Here is an 18,773-nt window from a genome sequence, read left to right on the forward strand (position 1 = left end):
ACTAATATCTCCATGAGCCTCACATGCTTGAAAATGACTTTCAATACATTGAATTCTTCTTTTTGATTTGATGTTGTTGCATGGCCTTTGAAAAAAATAACCAAGACATATCAAGTCACAAATCCTCAATGCGAGATCTTTATGTGCTGTGTGATGGCTGACCCCACTCCTGACTAATGAGATCGATGGCTACGAGAATGAACTGTGTTTTCATCCGTCAAAGCTTCCACAGACCCAAAAGAAAGCAAAGCTGATACATGACAAGCCAACACTACCTTCTGTGTAGAAGTGGTCGGTACTGGTTGCAGTTTTAAAGATGCTTTTGCGCCGGGCAGCATTACGCCTATAGGACAGTGACAAGGAGCCCAAACAACAATCCAGATCACCCATCAATCAATCAGGCATTGCCTCACAAGGCGGCCTGCTTTATTATCGCCATCCAGTGAATCTAGTCACTTAAAAATCTTATCGTCACGTGTCTATTGGCATCTTTTAATTTCATCATGGATATGTTTTTTCTTTTGAAGTATTATGAGAACCAATTCACTTGCAACTAGGGTGTGTGACCTACACCTGATTCTACATAAGAGTTAGCAACCGCCCCTTTGGATCAGGACTGGACCCATTAGCTTGGCCTTGCATGTATGGCCTAATTATTTTTTGAACCAGACTTGGGTCAGGTCATTTTAACCCAACCTGGCCCGGTCGGATTTCAAATGCATGTGTTCTATACTACAAATATTACTTTCTGATCCTTGGTTAGGGAATGCATGTATCTTGCATATAGACGGCGGGTTTCATTTCTAAATCTCCTTTTCTTTGCATGGCCCACCTGATAAAGAGATACGAACCGGATGGATTAGGAGCTTAAACGTGTAAATTTTTGTTGGGCTGGAGCAGGTCGAGCCCTTGTCCAACTAATTTTTGTTGGGCTTCGATTGGGCCTTCTATGGTAGGCTCATTCTGGTCAAGCCTCAAGCCTTTGACCTTTACAGTGTCTTGCTAGTCCTAGCCTAACCCAAACCAAACCCAGCCCATTGCCACCCTATTATAGGTAAAAGGGTACAAGTCACCCAATCTGCAACCTGACCCGAATCGTATTCTAACCCGAGGTGCCCAAACTGAACCCAGTAATTATTTTTTGTTTCTTTAATTCAATTTCTTTTTTTAACCACCTCACTGTTTTTCTTTCAAGGATGTGGTAATTCAATGCATTAATTAAAACTTGATACTCTAGCCATGTAACACAGACTTCAACTTGATACACGTGATGTCTAGCCTTGCTTGATTTTGGACCACTGTAAATTTTTGGACTTTACACCCCCAAAAATAAATAAATAAATAAAGCAATGGTCGGATGTGTTGTGTAGACGTTCATCACGCGTTTGTGGCATTCGGTAAAGACTAACGACTCTTCTCTGATACTTAAGAGAAGGTTCTTCAAAATTAGCGGCGTTTACATTTCCCCTCCGAATCCTTTCAATTTCAGTCCTTCCTACTTTATGCTTTCAGATTGTATTAGTGCCACGAAAGATTCGACAATGTCTGATGGGCCGCTGTCACTCCTCCCGACTCCGATTCCGTCGGTGCTGGAAATGCTCTGTGGGCCCCACTATGATGTATGCGCAGCACTCGTCTATCCGTTTTTCAGCTCATTTTAGTTCACGAGTTCAAAACTGAGGTAGATCCAACTCTCAGGTGGACCACACCACAGTAAACAATAGTGATCGAATGTCCACCGTTAAAAACTTATTGGGGGGCAACCACAGTTTTTCAGTTTTGGATCAAACTGATATTTACGCTTTTCACATCCACGTTTTAATGGTAGCCATTCAATCACCAATTTTTCCTGTGGTGTGGTCCACCTAAGAATTGGATTCATGTCATTTTTCTGCTCGTGTCCTAAAGTGAACTGAAAAAAAGGATGGACGGCGTGGATAAAATACATACATCATGTTGGGGCCCACAGATTTTCCAGCGCCGTGATAGGTCGGTAATGGAGGGGTCCCTACCGAATCCGAGTCCCAGTACTAGTCGTTCTCATCCCTCATTAGCTGTAAAGCAAGCAACCTCCAATGTTTTATACCGTACATGTGGCATATATGGAAACCATGATTGATCTCTTCCCTGGTGTGAAGTGTCGGCAAATGGGCCATGAATAAGGGGGAAAAAAAAAGAAATCACACTGACCAGACAATCCTAACCGTGTAAAAGATGTTATAAGAAAAATCACTAACTGGGCTTTAGTAATTTTTGTATCCCGTTTAAAAATGGTTAGGATTGTGTGATCGTTGTATATTTTGGTGTACGACACATTAATGATCATCCCTGGATGATGGACGGTTTGGATCAGCACAAACATATGACACGTCCACAGTATAGAGAGAGAAGGATAACTTCACCATTGCAACTTGCATGCAATGTGGATGTATGATATCCAACCGTCCATCAGCGCCCATGATATGATGCCCATTGTTTGATAATCAATCCGATCCATAAATCAAGTGGGCCACACCATCATGACATGGAACAGTGGGGAGTGGACGGATGCCGACCGTAGGTTTGTGTGTGAGGCCACTGTGATGTTCATATGTCATACGACCGTTCATTATGCGTGCCATCTTATATGTAGGGACATAATAAAAATCAGCCATTTAAAAACTCAGGTAGGATTCTTAGTGGTTGTAGGCATGATTTAAAGGACGACGGATTGTGTGGTGAGACGGTCACCACCCTTTACCGTGGTGTGAAGACTCTGTGGGGCCCATGGTGATGTATGTGTTTTATCACACCGTCCATTCGTTTTTCCAAGCTCAAGTGGACCAAACAACAGGAAGGAAACAGTGGGAATTGAATGTTCACCGTTGAAAACTTACTGGGGCACACAAGTTCTGGAACGGACGCGGCGTCCGTCTCGAGCTGGGAACGGGCAGGAGCTTTGAGTGGCCACTGTGATGTATGGGTCTTATCCACACTGTCCGTTCATTTTTTAGTATCATTTTAGATAATAAACCCAAAAATGAGGCAGATCAAACTCTGAAGTGAACCACACCACATGAAGCAGCTGTCATAATGATTCTCACTGTTGAAACTTTTCTAGGGTCTACCGTGATGTTTATTTTCCATCCAACTTATTCGTAAAGTTACATAGACGTGGATGAAGAGAAAACACAAATATCAGCTCCATCTAAAACTTCTGTGGCCTCAAGAAATTTTCAACAGTAAGAGTTTAATCACCATTATGTAGTTCATTTGAGCCTTGGATCTACCTCATTTTTGGTCTTATACCCTAAAATTATACGAGAAAAATGAATGGACCGTGTGGATAAGACCCATACATCACGGTGGCCACTCAAAGCTCCTGCCCGTTCCCAGCAGTAAACGCGCGGGGTAGGACGCAACCCGCATCCATATTAAGTAATCCGAGGAACACTGTAGCAGTGTACTCTCTCTCTCTCTCTCTCTCTCTCTCTCTCTCTACACGTTTCCTAGGCCACACCACGCATGAGATTACAAAATCAGGACGAGGATTGTGCACTGAGTCGCTGACCACCCTTTACCGGGGTGTAAAGACTACGTGGGGCCCACTATGACGTATTTACTTCATCCGCATCGTCCATCTGCTTTCTCATCTTATTTGAAGGCATGAGACCAAAATTGAAGTATATCCACCGTTGAAACCTTGCCATGGCCCACAGTGATGTTTACGTATCATCCAACCTGTTCATAAGGGAAAACACAATAAATAAATAAATATATAGCTTGTTTGGGAAGGACGTGGATAGCGTCCTACCCTGCCGGTCTCCAGCTGGGAACCGGCAGGCGCTTTGAGTGGCCAGCGTGATGTATGGATATTATCCACACCGTCCATTAATGTTTTAGTATAATTTTAGGCTATTAACCTAAAAATGAGTCAGATATAATTCTCAATTGGACCACACAATGAGGATTAAAAATATTACCGTTGAAAACTTATTGGGGACACAGAAGTTTTAGATGGATCTGATACTGGTGTTTTCTCTTCATTCGGTTCTATGTAACTTTAGGAATAGGTTGGATGGAAAATAAACATTAAGTTGGCCCCTATAAAAGTTTCAACGGTAAGAATCATTATGAACGTTGTTTCACGTGGTGTGGTCCAATTTAGTCTTTGATCTGTAATTTTTGGGCTCATAAAAAATAATAAGAAAAAAATTGATAGACGGTGTGGATAAGACCCATACATCAGGGTGGCCACTCAAAGCTGGGAACGGGCTGGGTTAGGACGCAATCCGCGTGCACTTAATATCTGTATCCGCTCTAGCCTTTTCTGTCCTATCTAAAATGTCAACACTCAGATAAACCTTACAAAAGGCGATTCAAACCAGTATAGTGGTGGGTGGCACACGTGTGTAACACGTAGATCACTAATCAGTCGGGCCCACCATGATCATGGAAGTGCGTAAAAATCACGCTTGTCCATGAGCACAGAATATCGGAAAGCTGGTCGATCTTTTTATCTTGAAAATAAGCCATCTTCTTACAATGATAATGGTTTTGGTATAAAATTTAAATAAAATCGATAAAAAAAAATAATGTAATGTGAATTTTATTAATTTAAATATGAATGCAATATAATGAACAAAAGAAAAATAAAGAAAGAGAAGATATTACCAACAATAGCTTATGCTAATGAAATGACTTCGGTCTTGATAGTACTCCAAATTTAGATGATTATGAGATAGTCATGAAAAATGTTAATAGATGTCTTAAATTTGTAATTCAATAGTATGTTGATGACAGGTTCGATTAGGGGTGTACATTGGTCAGTTTGGTCCGATTTTAGGGTGAAATCGGAACCGAACTGTTCTTAACGGTTCTAGGATATTCGGAACCGGAACCTGACCATTAGCACCCTAGAATCGAACTGGAACCGGACCGTCAAAACCGGTTCGGTTCCACGGTTCTGGGCTTTTTATAATCTAGCCCAATTGCATGTTTTATTTTATAATCTAGCTCATGTTCATTCGTGTCGTGATCCATTTGATGAATAATTTAGATATTGTATAAGGTGTGCAAAAATATATTTATGAAAACAATCAAATGGTGCATTGTAAATCATAAATCATGAGTCAAATATGGAAACAATCAAAGGGTTTCTGGTTCAGTTCCACGGTTCGTTTCCGCAATTCGTATCCATGGTTTGGTTCTACGGATTGGTTTACGGTTTAGTTCGATTCTACATACCCCTAAATTGAAAATCGAACCGATGTAATTGGTTCTTTGATTTTTGGAACCGGAACCAGAACCGGTGCACTTTAGAACTGAACCAAACCGAACCGTTTGGTCGGTTCCGGTCCGCTTCCACAGTTCTACCGGTTCGATATGCACCCCTACGTTCGATGCTATCGAACAGGTTCAATGTCATTGAAGTTGGCTCGATGCCATCGAGGTTTTTCGAAATAAATTGATTTGGTTGCTGGACACTTTGGTGCCCTTTTCGATGTCATCGAAAGGTTGTTCGATACTATCAAAGGCATAGTCGATGTCATCGGTAATATCTGAATTTTGATGTCTAGTCACTAGAACGTTTTGGTATATTTTCGATGCCACTGAAGGTTAAGTTTCGATGATATTGAAGTGTGTTCGATGTTATCAAATGATTCCGCACAAATTTTTTCAAATTTGTAAATTTGCGGGATTTGTTTTCGATTTCAACTGTGATTCTCGTAGAGACTATATATTTAGGTGTAATTGGGATTCAGAGGTATTGAAGGCTTTTTAATTCGTTTATAGGATTTCAAGGGGTTGTAAAGGGAGATTCGAGGCTTGTTCGAATCGGATATTCTCTTTATCTCTTGTAATTTTTTGCTTTAATAGTGATATTTGTCGTTTTGTGCCGTAGTTTTTTTCCGCAATAGTTTATCTACATTAAATTCGAAATGTTTGCATTATACTTGCTTGATGCTATTAATTTAATCTACTTAATTCATATCTGTGTGCTTCCACGGTCCTCACGATAAAAAATACTAGATAGTTGTATTGTATGGTCAATAAATTGTGAATGAAAGATTATTTATTAAGTAGGGATTCATCAATTTAGGAATGCTGGACATAAGCAAGAACTAAACAATGCTACGATTAAAAGACTTTCAATTTGCCGTAATATTGTGATAGATAGAAGTGAAGGAAAACTAAAATTAAAAACTATTTTAAATAAAAGTGTATAAGAAAAATAAGTAATATAGAACTCAAAAATTATTTATAATTATATTAACGTGAGGCCTATTTTAATTAATTGTTGTAGCCAAAATTACAAAACTACTTTTCATGTGGTACTTACAGTTGAGCCAAATAATCAAACAGGCCATTATATACTGGGAAAGTGAAAATTTTATCCTAGTCTTATCATGTACGGCATGTGGCCGAATTCAACGGTTGAAATTATACCACTCAAAATAGATGTATAATGAACCAAAAAATACAGTAGATTTGATTATTTGACTTTCAGATTTGTGGACATTTATTTATTAGAGGGTTAAAATGAAAAAAATGGACAGTTCTTATTTCCAAAAATAAGTGTCAACGACAATAGAGTTTGGGATATTCCAACCAATCTGATTTTGGGATTGTCATCCGGGAACAGTGGGATGTCCAATCTAGTCGGTTTTATTTGAGTTTGTATGTGCCACGTGTACAGTTTTTGGGAGCATGCGTATCAAGCGTGGTACGCAGCCTGAGTATCATATCATATGAGAAGAGAAGTTACTAGTACGGCTCACGGTCGTTTAGTCTTTGATTGGCCCACCCTAAGGGCACTAAGGCCAGAAGCGGATTGCCTTCAGACTCGTCTCCATGGACATCTCTGTTGACCCAGCTCTGTGGGGGCCACTGTAATGGCTGTGTTTTATCTAAGCCGTCCATCCGTTTTTCCACTCATTTTAGGGAATTGACACAAAAAATGAGGCAGATCCAAAGCTCAGGTGGACCACACAGTGGGGATAATAATGCTTACCGTTGAAACATTCCTAGGGCTTACTATGATATTTATTTGCAATCGAACCTGTTTATAAGGTCACACAAACCTGCATGAAGAGAAAACAAAAATATCAGCTTTTTTGCAAACTTCCGTGGTCCCTAAGAAGCTTTCAACGGTAGCTATTCAATCCCCTCTGTTTCCTATGGCGTGGTCCACTTGATCCTTAGATCTACCTTATTTTTGGAGGTATATGCTAAAATTAGCTGAAAAATTGAATGGACGGCTTGGATAAAACAAAACATCATGGTGGGCCCCACAGACTTGGGTCAACATAAATATCCCTGGAGACGCGTCTCCAGCCAATTCGCTTCCACTAAGGCCTTTTTGATGCACTACCGGCCTAGAGGGTCGAACCCCAACTCGAGTTGGGTCCGACACATCTCTTTTGAGACAATGGCATGAGTGGGTGGTTGGTGCACAGTCACTCCCACTTTGAATGAAGATATTGTATCGTACAACCAGATAAACTATAATACTCTTATAAAGTGTGATGGATGATACACAGGCTTTTAGAAATTGCATGTTTAATATAATTAATTTAAATTAAATTGTCCAAACTGTGGGTCCTGATTTAGGTATATCATGACCCAAAAATTACCTACTTTTTTTTTTTTTTAACACAGGCACACACACCACCACACACTCACACCGTAATGGTTTTTCACAACCTATGATACTCGAACCTTGACCGGGTGTTGAAACTCCTGAGAGTCTACCACCCGTGCAAGAGCAAGGACCCAAAAATTACTCTTATTCCATCGTCAATGTACCAAAGGTTAGGATTATTCAATGAATATGATTTTGAGCCCTTGAGCAATTTCCCTAATTTACTCAGTTTAACTTGAATTCAATTATGCCATGTTTACATTTTCTAAGCGCATGTGTATCAAGTGTCATTCGCAGCCAGAGTATTATATAACTCCTCAAGCAGTTGTAAACCATAGCTGAATTTCCAGCGGGGGTGGCTAACATGGAGTGTGTGTACTGACATAGGTGTGACCTAACAAGCTAACCAAAAGAAAAAAACGAAAAAGCGATAGCTGAATTTTCTCTTTACCGTTCATTTATTTCTTCACGTGTGGCCAGGTTGATTATTATATCCAACTGATTTTTGACACATGAAATTTACGTAGAGTGGATTACAGGATGAACGGCTCGGATCTCTCTCACATGTTTGCCTTGTTTCCACGTGTGATGTGACGGCACTTTGAAAGCCATTAAAATTCTGAAGAGATTGATTGGCTGAAATCTCAATTTCTTGAAAATGACACTTTAATCCTGAAGATAAAAGGAATCTTGAGAATTTCATAATGGGCTGAAAAGTAAAATTTCCATCAGCCGTTGGAAGCCCCTCCTTTTGTAATGCTAGCATCTGAACTACCTTTCTTCTAATCACTTTTGTGATTCTCAACCACTCATAGCTTGATTGGACGGCGCTCCTTGTCTGTCCATCCACTCACGGTCGGATCCAACTCGATAACAATTTTACCATGGTCGCAAATCCAAGAAATGGAGAGATTGCAAGTAGGATAAGTTGGGTGCGCTTTGGATTTGGGGTCATCTTTCAATGTTCGAAACCATTTATATGATGGGCCCATATTGGATGAGGGAGGGATGAAAAATAAAATCTTAGATTGGAATTTTTAAAATTTTTTTTTTTTGTTAGCTTGTAAGTACACTCAGCGTTTGTTCGCACTTCATTGTTAGCTACCCCCACTAGGGAATCGATACCAAGACCTCAGTGTTGGAACATATCCACCCTCTGATTATTCTGTTGGGGATTTGAGCTGCGGAATCGCATAGATCTAGATCTAGGATAGTAATCCAATAACGTCAAGCAATCACAAAAGAACATAAAAATTTAACGTGGAAAACTTTTGCGGGAAAAAACCACAGCACAAAGCGACAGAAATCCACTATGAAATAGAAATTATAAGAGAGAGGACTTACTCGATTTGAACAACCTCGAATCTCACCCTTGTTACACCCTTTGATAACCCTAGAACCCTTTAGGAACCCTTGGGAAACTTTTAGAAAGCTTTAGAATACCTTAAAATAGCCCTAGGGACCCTTATTTATAGTTTAGGAAACTCTACTTACGCACCTAGTCCAGAAAAGTCCGGAAACCGCCTCAAATTTACACAATCCACGCAGGATCTGCGTAGCCTCGACTAGTCGAGCAGCCCGGACACCAAAAAACATAGGTCGCTGGACTTTGAGTCGAGCGGGTCTCGACTGGTCGAGTGGACCCTCGACCGGTCGAGCAAACCCCAAAAAACAAATATGTCAGATTTAAGACATGCTTCTGACAACAATCTCTACCATGTCTTCAATCTTCAACCGTGTAGCTTCTTGACCTCTTCTCTTATCTCTTCATCTCATCATATCTTCAATCAATGCTTCTCGTGCACACTCCGTCCCACTTTTACGTCATCGCTAAGCCCAGAGAAGTTGCACAAAACTTGAACTTCTCTGTAAGAATGACCTTGGTGAGCATGTCTGCTGGATTCACGTTGGTGTGAATCTTTTCTATTGCGACGCCTCCTTCCTCAAGCACCTATCAGATAAAGTGGTGACGAACATCAATGTGTTTAGTACGTAAGTAATAAACAAAAATTTTAGCCAAATTGATAGCGTTCTCGCTATCACAGTAAACCGGCACGGCCTCTTGCTGAAATCCCAACTGATTTATCATACCTCTGAGCCAAACACTTTCCTTAAATGCTTCCGTCACTGCCATATATTTTACTTCGGTCATGGAATGAGCCACCATGAACTGAAGCTTCAACATCCAACTAATTGCTCCACCTGATAGTACAAACGAGTATCCTGAAATAGACTTTCTGGAATTTATATTGTCTGCGTAGTCGGAATCCACATACCTTACCAACTTTGTTTCTGTTTTCTCAAAAGTTAAGACGTAGTCTTTCGTACCTCGAATGTATCGAAGTAGCCATTTCACCGCTTCCCAATATTCCTTGCCTGGGTTTGACATGTATCTGCTCACAACACTGACTGTCTGTGAAATATTTGATCTTGTATAGACTATGACATACATTAAACTGCTAACCGCATTCGAATAAGACACATGAGACATAACCTGCTTTTCCTCATCTGATTTAGGACATTATTCTGAGGAAAGCTTAAAGTGAGCCGCGTGGAAAATGCTCACCGGCTTTGCTTAGTCCATCTTATACTTGATCAGTACCTTTTCAAGGTAATCTGCCTATGATAACCAAAGTCTGCTCTTCTTCTTGTCTCTATAAATATTTATGTCGAGAACCCTCTTTGCAGCCCCCAGATCTTTCATCTTAAATATCCCTGATAATTGAGCCTTCAGTACGTTGATTTCAGACATATCATGACAGGCGATCAACATATCATCAACATACAGTACCAGGATGATGAATTTTTCATCATTCGATATCTTGTAATAGACACAGTAATCGTATTCACTCCGAGTAAATTTCTGACTTACTATGAAAGAATTAAAATTTTTATACTGCTGCCTAGACGATTGTTTCAGGCCGAACAACGACCTCATTAACATGCAAACATTTTTCTTTGCCCCTTTAACTTCGTAGCCCTTTGGTTGTTTCATGTACATCTGCTCTTCTGATTCTCCGTGCAAGAATGCAGTCTTCACATCCATCTGTTCTAGCTCGAGATTGTATTAGGCAACCAGTGCCAACACGAATATGATAGATACCTGCTTAACCACTGGTGCGAATATCTCTGTAAAGTTAATTCCTTTTCTCTGAGCATAACCCTCGTTACCAACCTTGCTTTGTATCTATTTTATTTCCTTTTGAATAACTACTTGCATTCGATCGCTTTTCGGCCCATGGGAAGCTCCACCAGCTCCCATGTGTGATTTTTGTGCAATGAGTCTATCTCATCGTTCATAGCCGCCTTCCACTTTTCTGCATCAGGCTCATTAAGAACATCCTGAATAGTAGACGGGTCCTCCTCATCTGTAATGAGGGCATATGCAATATTAGAGTCGTCCTTGTATCTTGTTGGTAACCTGCGATCACGCGACGGATTCTTTCTCACAGATGGCTGCTCCACCTGATCCTGTACCTCTGTCTTCGCATCTGTCTCTTCTTGAGTATTATCTATGTCAATCTGGACATCTACGATCACCCTTTCTGGTTTCTCTTGCTCATTTTGATCATTCTTACGAAATAAGGATCTTTCATCCAATCTGACGTTACGGCTAGTGATGACCTTGTGTATGACCTTGTCGAATAACCTGTAACCTTTCATACCAATGCCATAGCCAACAAAGATATACTTTTTGGCTTTATGGTCTAGCTTATCTCTCTCAACTGATGGTACATGAGAGTAAGCCTCACAACCAAATATGCGTAGATCTGAGTAGTCGATTTTTCACCGCTCCATACTTCCTCTGGGATTTTACATTCAATTGTCATTGAAGGATACCGGTTCACCAAATAATAAGCCGTGTTAACGGCCTCAGTCCATAAGTCCTTGCCCAACGCAGCATTACTTAATATGCATCTGGCCCTCTCTAGGAGAGTCCGATTCATTCGCTCAGCCACATCGTTTTGCTCGGGCATGTGAGGCACTATGTTGTGCCTGATAATCCCTTCATCCTTGCAATAATCATTAAATTCAGTAGAAGTAAATTCTCTACCATTGTTAATTTTTAAAACCTTTATTTTTTGCCCTGACTGTTTTTCTACCATTGCCTTCCATTTCTTGAATATGGTGAAAACTTCCGATTTATGTTTCATGAAGTAAACTCAAACTTTCCTGGAGTAGTCGTCAATAAATGAAACAAATCATGACGACCCCTAATAGAAACTTCTGGCGATGACCCCCATACATCAGAGTGCACATAATCAAGCACTCCCTTACAAACATGTTTTTCAGATTTAAAAGACAGTCTAGATTGTTTACTATATATACAATGCTCACTTATATCTAAATTAGAATTTTTAAAAGCTGGAATCAAACATCAATCAGAAAGTACCTTCATGCTTCGCTCGCTCATGTGGCCCAGACGAGCATGCCACATACGTAGAGACATGGAGTCTGTAATAGTTGCTGCTGTTTCACCTGCAGAAGTGCTCCCAATCAACCTGTAAAGGTTTCCGTGCCTCTGCGCTCTCATAACCACGAATGCCCCTTTTGAAATTTTAAGGACACCATCAATACCGGTGAACTTGTACCCTCTAGCCTCGAGTGCACCAAAAGAAATTAGACTTTTTTTCATATGAGAAACATGCCTGACATCATTCAGGGTATGCTTCATCCCATCAAACATCTTGATGCTCACCATACCAATAGCCACAACATTACAGGCATTGTCATTGCCCATAAAAACCTGTCCACCATTGCATTCCTTGTAACTGGTGAACTAATTCCGATGAAGAGTTATGTGATATGACGATCCCGTGTCTAGGATCCACTCATCTGCATGATTGTCGTGAATATGTCTGATCATGGACACAGACAGAACTTTATCACCACTTGTCTCTTCATCAGATGTGACCACATTGGCCTCATTGGAAGAAGCCGCTGAATTTTCTTTCTTCATTTTAGGATTTCTATAATCCTTCTTCATGTGTCCAGACAACCCACAATTTCAACACTTTAATTTTCCTTTGCCCTTGCTCCTGGATTTGGATCTAAGCCTTGAGGATCCTGTACTTCGCTCAGAATCTCTGTCCCTCGTAATCAGTATCTCGGGAGATGCCCCTATGTCACCGTTTAGCTTTCTCATAGCCTTCCCTTGAAGGGTTGAGATAACGGTGTCAACATTTAGGGTTTTATTTGTGGTGCACATCATGTCCTTAAAAGACTCATATGATGCAAGAAGAGAATTCAACAATATATATGCATGTTCCTCATCTTTGACCACTTCCTCCATATCCAACAACTTGCACATCAATTTATGAAAGTTGTTGATATGGGCTTCTAGATCTCCACCCTCTGTCATCTTAAAAGTATAACATTGTAGCTTCAAGTGTTAGTGATTTTCAGAGGACTTCTTTGTATAGATGTTCTCTAACTTCGCTCACAAACTAGCTGCAGTTTTCTCTCTCAAAACATTATAGAGAACCTCATCCGTGAGATATAAACGGATAGAGGTTAAAGCATTACTATCAAGGTTTTTCCATTCATCATCTTTCATGGTAGATTTTCACTCCTCAAGAGTCTTAATCTCGCCTTGCTTGGTTAACAGGCTAATCATCTTAACTTTCCATAACTCAAAATTATTTTTGCCCAAGTACTTCGCAATATCAAACTTGTCATTTTCCATTATTACTAATCCTGCAGATTCAGATCTGTGCCTCAATGATTGCTCTGATACCACTTGTTGGGGATTTGAGCTGCGGAATCACACAAATCTAGATCTAGGATAGCAATCCAATAATGTTAAGCAATCACATGAGAACACAAAGATTTAACGTGGAAAACCCTTGCAGGAAAAAATCACGGCAAAAAGCGACAGAAATCTACTATGAAATAGAAATTACAAGAGAGAGGACTTACCCGATTCGAACAACCTCGAATCTCACCCTTGCTACACCCTTTGATAACCTTAGAACCCTTTAGGAACTCTTGAAAAACTTTTAGAAAGCTTTAGAATACCTTAGAATAGCCCTAGGGACTCCTATTTATAGTATAAGAAACTCTACTTACGTATCTAGTCCGAAAAAGTCCGGAAACTACCTTAAATTTACGCAGTCTGCGCAGGATCTGTGTAGCCTCAACTAGTCGAAGGAGGGCCTTGACTAGTCGAGCAACTCACTCGACTGATCGAGCCATCCCCTCGACTGGTCGAGCAGCACAGACACCAAAAAATATAGGTCGCTGGACTTTGAGTCGAGCGGGTCTCGACCAGTCGAGTGGACCCTCGACCGGTCGAGCAAACCCCAAAAAACAAATATGTCAGATTTAAGACATTCTTTTGACAATATATTCAAGTATTTTCTTTTTAATGTGGACGATGTCCTCAACTTTCGAACAATTAAAAGGTTTTTATTTTTTTATACGGCCACCAACACCTAGAGCTGGGCATGTCTGACCTGATCCGACCAGATCCGACTTAATTCAAACCGAACCGACGGCCTGGATCGGGTCGGATCGAGTAGGCCCACTCAAATCCGACCGTACATCGAGTCAAGTTCGGATCAATGGCCAATTTGGACAGATCTGATTCGGAATCCGATCCGATTGGATCCGATCCGATCCGCACAATATTTATTCAACATTGTTTCCTATAATGTTGTCCACTTGAGATTAGGATATACCTCATTTTTTTAATACCATAAAATGATCTAGAAAAATAGATGGACAGCATGGATGAAATAAATACATCATGGTGCGGTCCACAGAGCACTGACCACTAGCCATTGGCTAGTGGCAGGGGGAGTAACCAATCAGTCCTCTCCTCTCAGGCAGCGCATGGCTCAAGGTGCATTAAGCATCAAGCTTGCTAGGCTGCCAGGGGGAGTAACCAATTAGTCCCCTTCAAATTTCAATGCAGTCATGCTCATGGGAACTTTCCCCGAGGTCGAGTTGTGTGGGCCCCACCGTGATGCGTGTCTAACATCAACACCGTGCATTTGATGGGTCCCCTTTAATTTATGGGATATCCCAAAAATCAGCCATATACGGAACTCAGGTGGGCCATACCATCTAAAATCATGTGAAGACATTCCTAAAACATATAAAAGCATTTGGTGGGGCCCACATAATAATTGGATGCATCTGAACCTTGGTATGACCCCTCATTCAAGTGGGACACACATAATGGATGGTTTAGATTTGTGAACCACACTCGGTGGGCCCAAAAAATGATTATTAATGTTTTAATGGAGGGTAACCTGTAACGTGACCCAACTTTTGAACGAGAAGTGAACTGGCAGGTGTACATGCTTGTGTATTGACATCAGCAAGTTATGTGGGTCTCATCATGAAGTATGTGTTATATCCAAACCGTCCATCCATTTGGCAGGCTCGTCTTAAGGCCTTAGTCGAAAAATAAGACAGATCTAAAGATCAAGTGGACCACACTATATATATATATATATATATATATATATATATATATATATATATATCTATATATATATATATATATATATATATATATATATATATATATATATATATATATATATATATAAGTTTCTAAATAATTGAGGGAATGGTCCCATGAAATTGATGCCCCAACAATCAAATGCTTTAATGGAAATGAGTCCGAGGACCCGGACTCGATCCCGGATCAGATCGAGTTCGGATCATGCATTGAAAGTTTCAGACTGAGTCGAGTTGGACCCAATCCGATCCAACTCGACTCGATCCCCACCTCTACCAACACCACACACACCGACATTACATGGGCACTCGATCCCATGTTCTCAGTGTTGAAACAGTTTGCCTATGACTTAGCCATGGAGCTGGATCCAATTAAAATATGGATTTAGGGTTATCTTTCAATGATCCAAACCATTTAGATGATGATACTCAAAGACAAAATAAATAAAATTCTTAAATTGAATTATTTCAACCCTTTGATCTTTCTCTCTTTTAATCTAAATGGGCAACATTCTTATCCTTTGAACAATTAAAAAGTTGAAATGTTTCAATTTGTGAGATTTTTTGAATCTCCATATAAATGGTTTGGGACACTGAAAGGTATGGCGATCCAATGGTTGAAGTCCCTGCATATTCTGTTGCTATATACCGGGATTTATTCTAGCAAACCTCAATGTTAGGCTGTATGCACAAAATGTACCAATGAAATTGTAATTTTTGTATCATTAATTATCGTATAATGTTAGTAATATGGAATGTAAAAGCATGTGTTTTTAGAGTGAACCTACCATCCATCCTCTACTTGTCATAAGAAGGAATTTTTTGTTTTCGTGTGTTGTGATTGGTCCACGTCATCACTAACATAGTCAACACTGCTACATTAAATGCAGTTTGTAGTGATGTGGTCCAATCACATTACAACAAATAGAATATCCATGCTCTTGGTGAGCTGAGGATCCAGACTCTTTTAGAGTATTTTATATATACTCTATTTCCTTTTAAGCCATGTTTGGTTGCCAATTACAATTGATTTCATCTGATTTTAGTTAACAATAATTATATATTCAAGATCATAAATTCTATAACCCATTTTTAGTTGCTACCAAATAGGTCCTAATATATTTCAAAAAAAAGTTTAAATATGAGTTTGACAAAATAAAAATTGAGAATGATATTATTATTAAAAACAACTTCTAACCTTAATTAGCAAGATGTTATTATTGGGATTGCCTAGGATTTCTTGGAAAATATAGCAATGTCCATGAGACTACATGCCATATGCCCAAAACCCACCCATGAAGCTGTTTTTCATCAAACCCAGCTTTGTTTTAAAGCTTGTTTAGTTTTCCAATATTTCATAGAATGAAAAATAAATGAGCTATTGTCATCATTTTCAGGTGTTTGTTTAAACATGAATGAATTATGGCTCATAAATTAAGAGTTGAATAAACTTGTACAGATAATACATAAAATAAGTTAAAATCATTACATTTTTTACATTACAAGACTTATTTTTTTTTCAGTAAGTTCTGGGTAAAGCAAACAATGTAGTAAAATTATCATTACAGTCAAATGTAAGTAATGCCACCACACAATTACAAGAATAAGTAGTTATTATCCATTTATAGTAATTTATTATTATAATTGAAAAATCAAACATGACTCATTTGTGCATAACTTTCAAAGGGGTTTTTCTACAATTTTCATCCAACAAAATTGGCCAACTCACCTATTTTTTTGCTCTTCGACGAATACTTTTTAGCGCCTGTATCAATGAGATCATAATCAGACAGGTTTCTGAAAGTGCATCCAAACGCATTATATTAATTGAGATGTGGCTCCAAGCCATGATTAGGCATTAAATCCCCACCTTAAGGATGCATCCGACCAGGCTCTTAAAAATGTTGGCCACCCAATTTTTGAGGTATGTTTTTTAGCGCTTGTATCAATGAGTTAACAATTAGATAGGGTTTGTGAAAGTGCATCCAAACACATTACATGAATTGAGATATGGCTCAAAACCATGGTTAGGTATTAAATCCACGCTTTAAGGGTGCATCCAAACAGGCCCTTAGAAATCTTGGCCACCCAGTTTTCACCCAATGAACAAAAGGTCTTCCACACATTTGCTAAAGCCTAGTTTTCGCCCACTTTGGAATCTCTCTCCTAGCCATATATGGAGTGCTCATTTCTCATTTCCATGCCATTGAAGATGGTCCAATGCAATAATTCTCTAGAATATTGTAAAGCAAAACCAGAGCCACATAAATTCTCCACTTACAACCCTTCATTCATGTCCTTCAAGAACATTTTAGATAAGTAATAAGTACAATGAAATGTCATGCAGCATATAATTGTCTAGGTTCTACTTTATTAAAGCTTTATGCCTATGAGAAAAAATAATAGGGAACATATGCATACGAGTCTTTTCCATCCCTATAGGACCACATGTGCATGATCTCAGCCTTTCATCTAGTTGAAAACATTGCTTAGATATTTTACCTTGAAAATTAAACCATTTCACACTTCAAGTGGGCCATAATGCACAATTAAACCGATAATTCAAACAAAAATTTCTACCCATATAGAAGATCTAAACATTGTAACCCACCTGATGGAAAGCTCAGATCTTGCACGTGTTTCATAATGGTACGTGTGCCTGCATTAAGACGTTGGATGGGCAGGTCTCCCACACACGTGTGGATTGAGCAAACCTCATATAACAGGGATGTGGATTGCGTCCTACCCCAATCCGTCCGGGCAGGACTCTGTGGGGCCCACCGTGATGTAAGTGTTTTATCCACACCGTTCAACAATTTTTTCAGATAATTTTAATACCTAGAACAAAAAATGAGATAAGTCCAAGGCTTAAGTGGACCACAAAGTGGGAATTGAACGTCCACAAAGCTGATATTTGTGTTTTCACTTCATCCACGGCTACATGAACTTGTGAATAGGTTGTATGGTATAAAAAAAAAACATCACGTTGGCCCTTTAAAAGGTTTCAACGGTGAGTGTCATTATCAATGTAGGTTCCCTTGGTGTGGTACACGTAAGCCTTGGACCTGCCTCATTTTTTGGTTCACATATTAAAATTATCTGAAAAAAGCATTGAACGGTGTGGATAAAATACTTACATCACAGTGGGCCCCACAGAGCCCTGCCTAAACAGATTACCGTCCGGGCGGGGGTAGGACGCAATCCGCGTTAGAGGTGGGCATCAGACCGAGTCGGATCAGATTGGGTTGAACCCGATTCGGTCCGAAATTTAGCTGGTCTGAGCCGAACCCGATCCAATCTGAGACCGAGTCTAGGACATAGGACTTGAACCGATCCAACACACGGTTGGCCTGACCTGAACCAAGTCCGACTCAGTCAGGGAAACCAAGTCGGATCGGATTGGGTGCGATTCAGATCAACTCTTTTAACGGTGAAAATCATTATCCTCGTTGCTATTTTCGGTGCAGTCCATTTGAGCTTTAGATATGATTCATTTTTTCCCAAATGATCTAAAATGATCATGAAAAATGGATAAAAAATATGGATATAATAAATACATCATTGTGGGGCTCATGTAATGTTGATATATTTGAGCCGGAGCTCGAGGCAATACAACTATGAACGTGCTGTGCACGACATCGGCCTGTAACGTGTTGTGCACGAAATGCCTGCTTTGACG

The sequence above is a fragment of the Magnolia sinica genome, chromosome 8 (genome assembly GCF_029962835.1).
Source record: "Magnolia sinica isolate HGM2019 chromosome 8, MsV1, whole genome shotgun sequence".
NCBI classification, from domain to species: domain Eukaryota; kingdom Viridiplantae; phylum Streptophyta; class Magnoliopsida; order Magnoliales; family Magnoliaceae; genus Magnolia; species Magnolia sinica.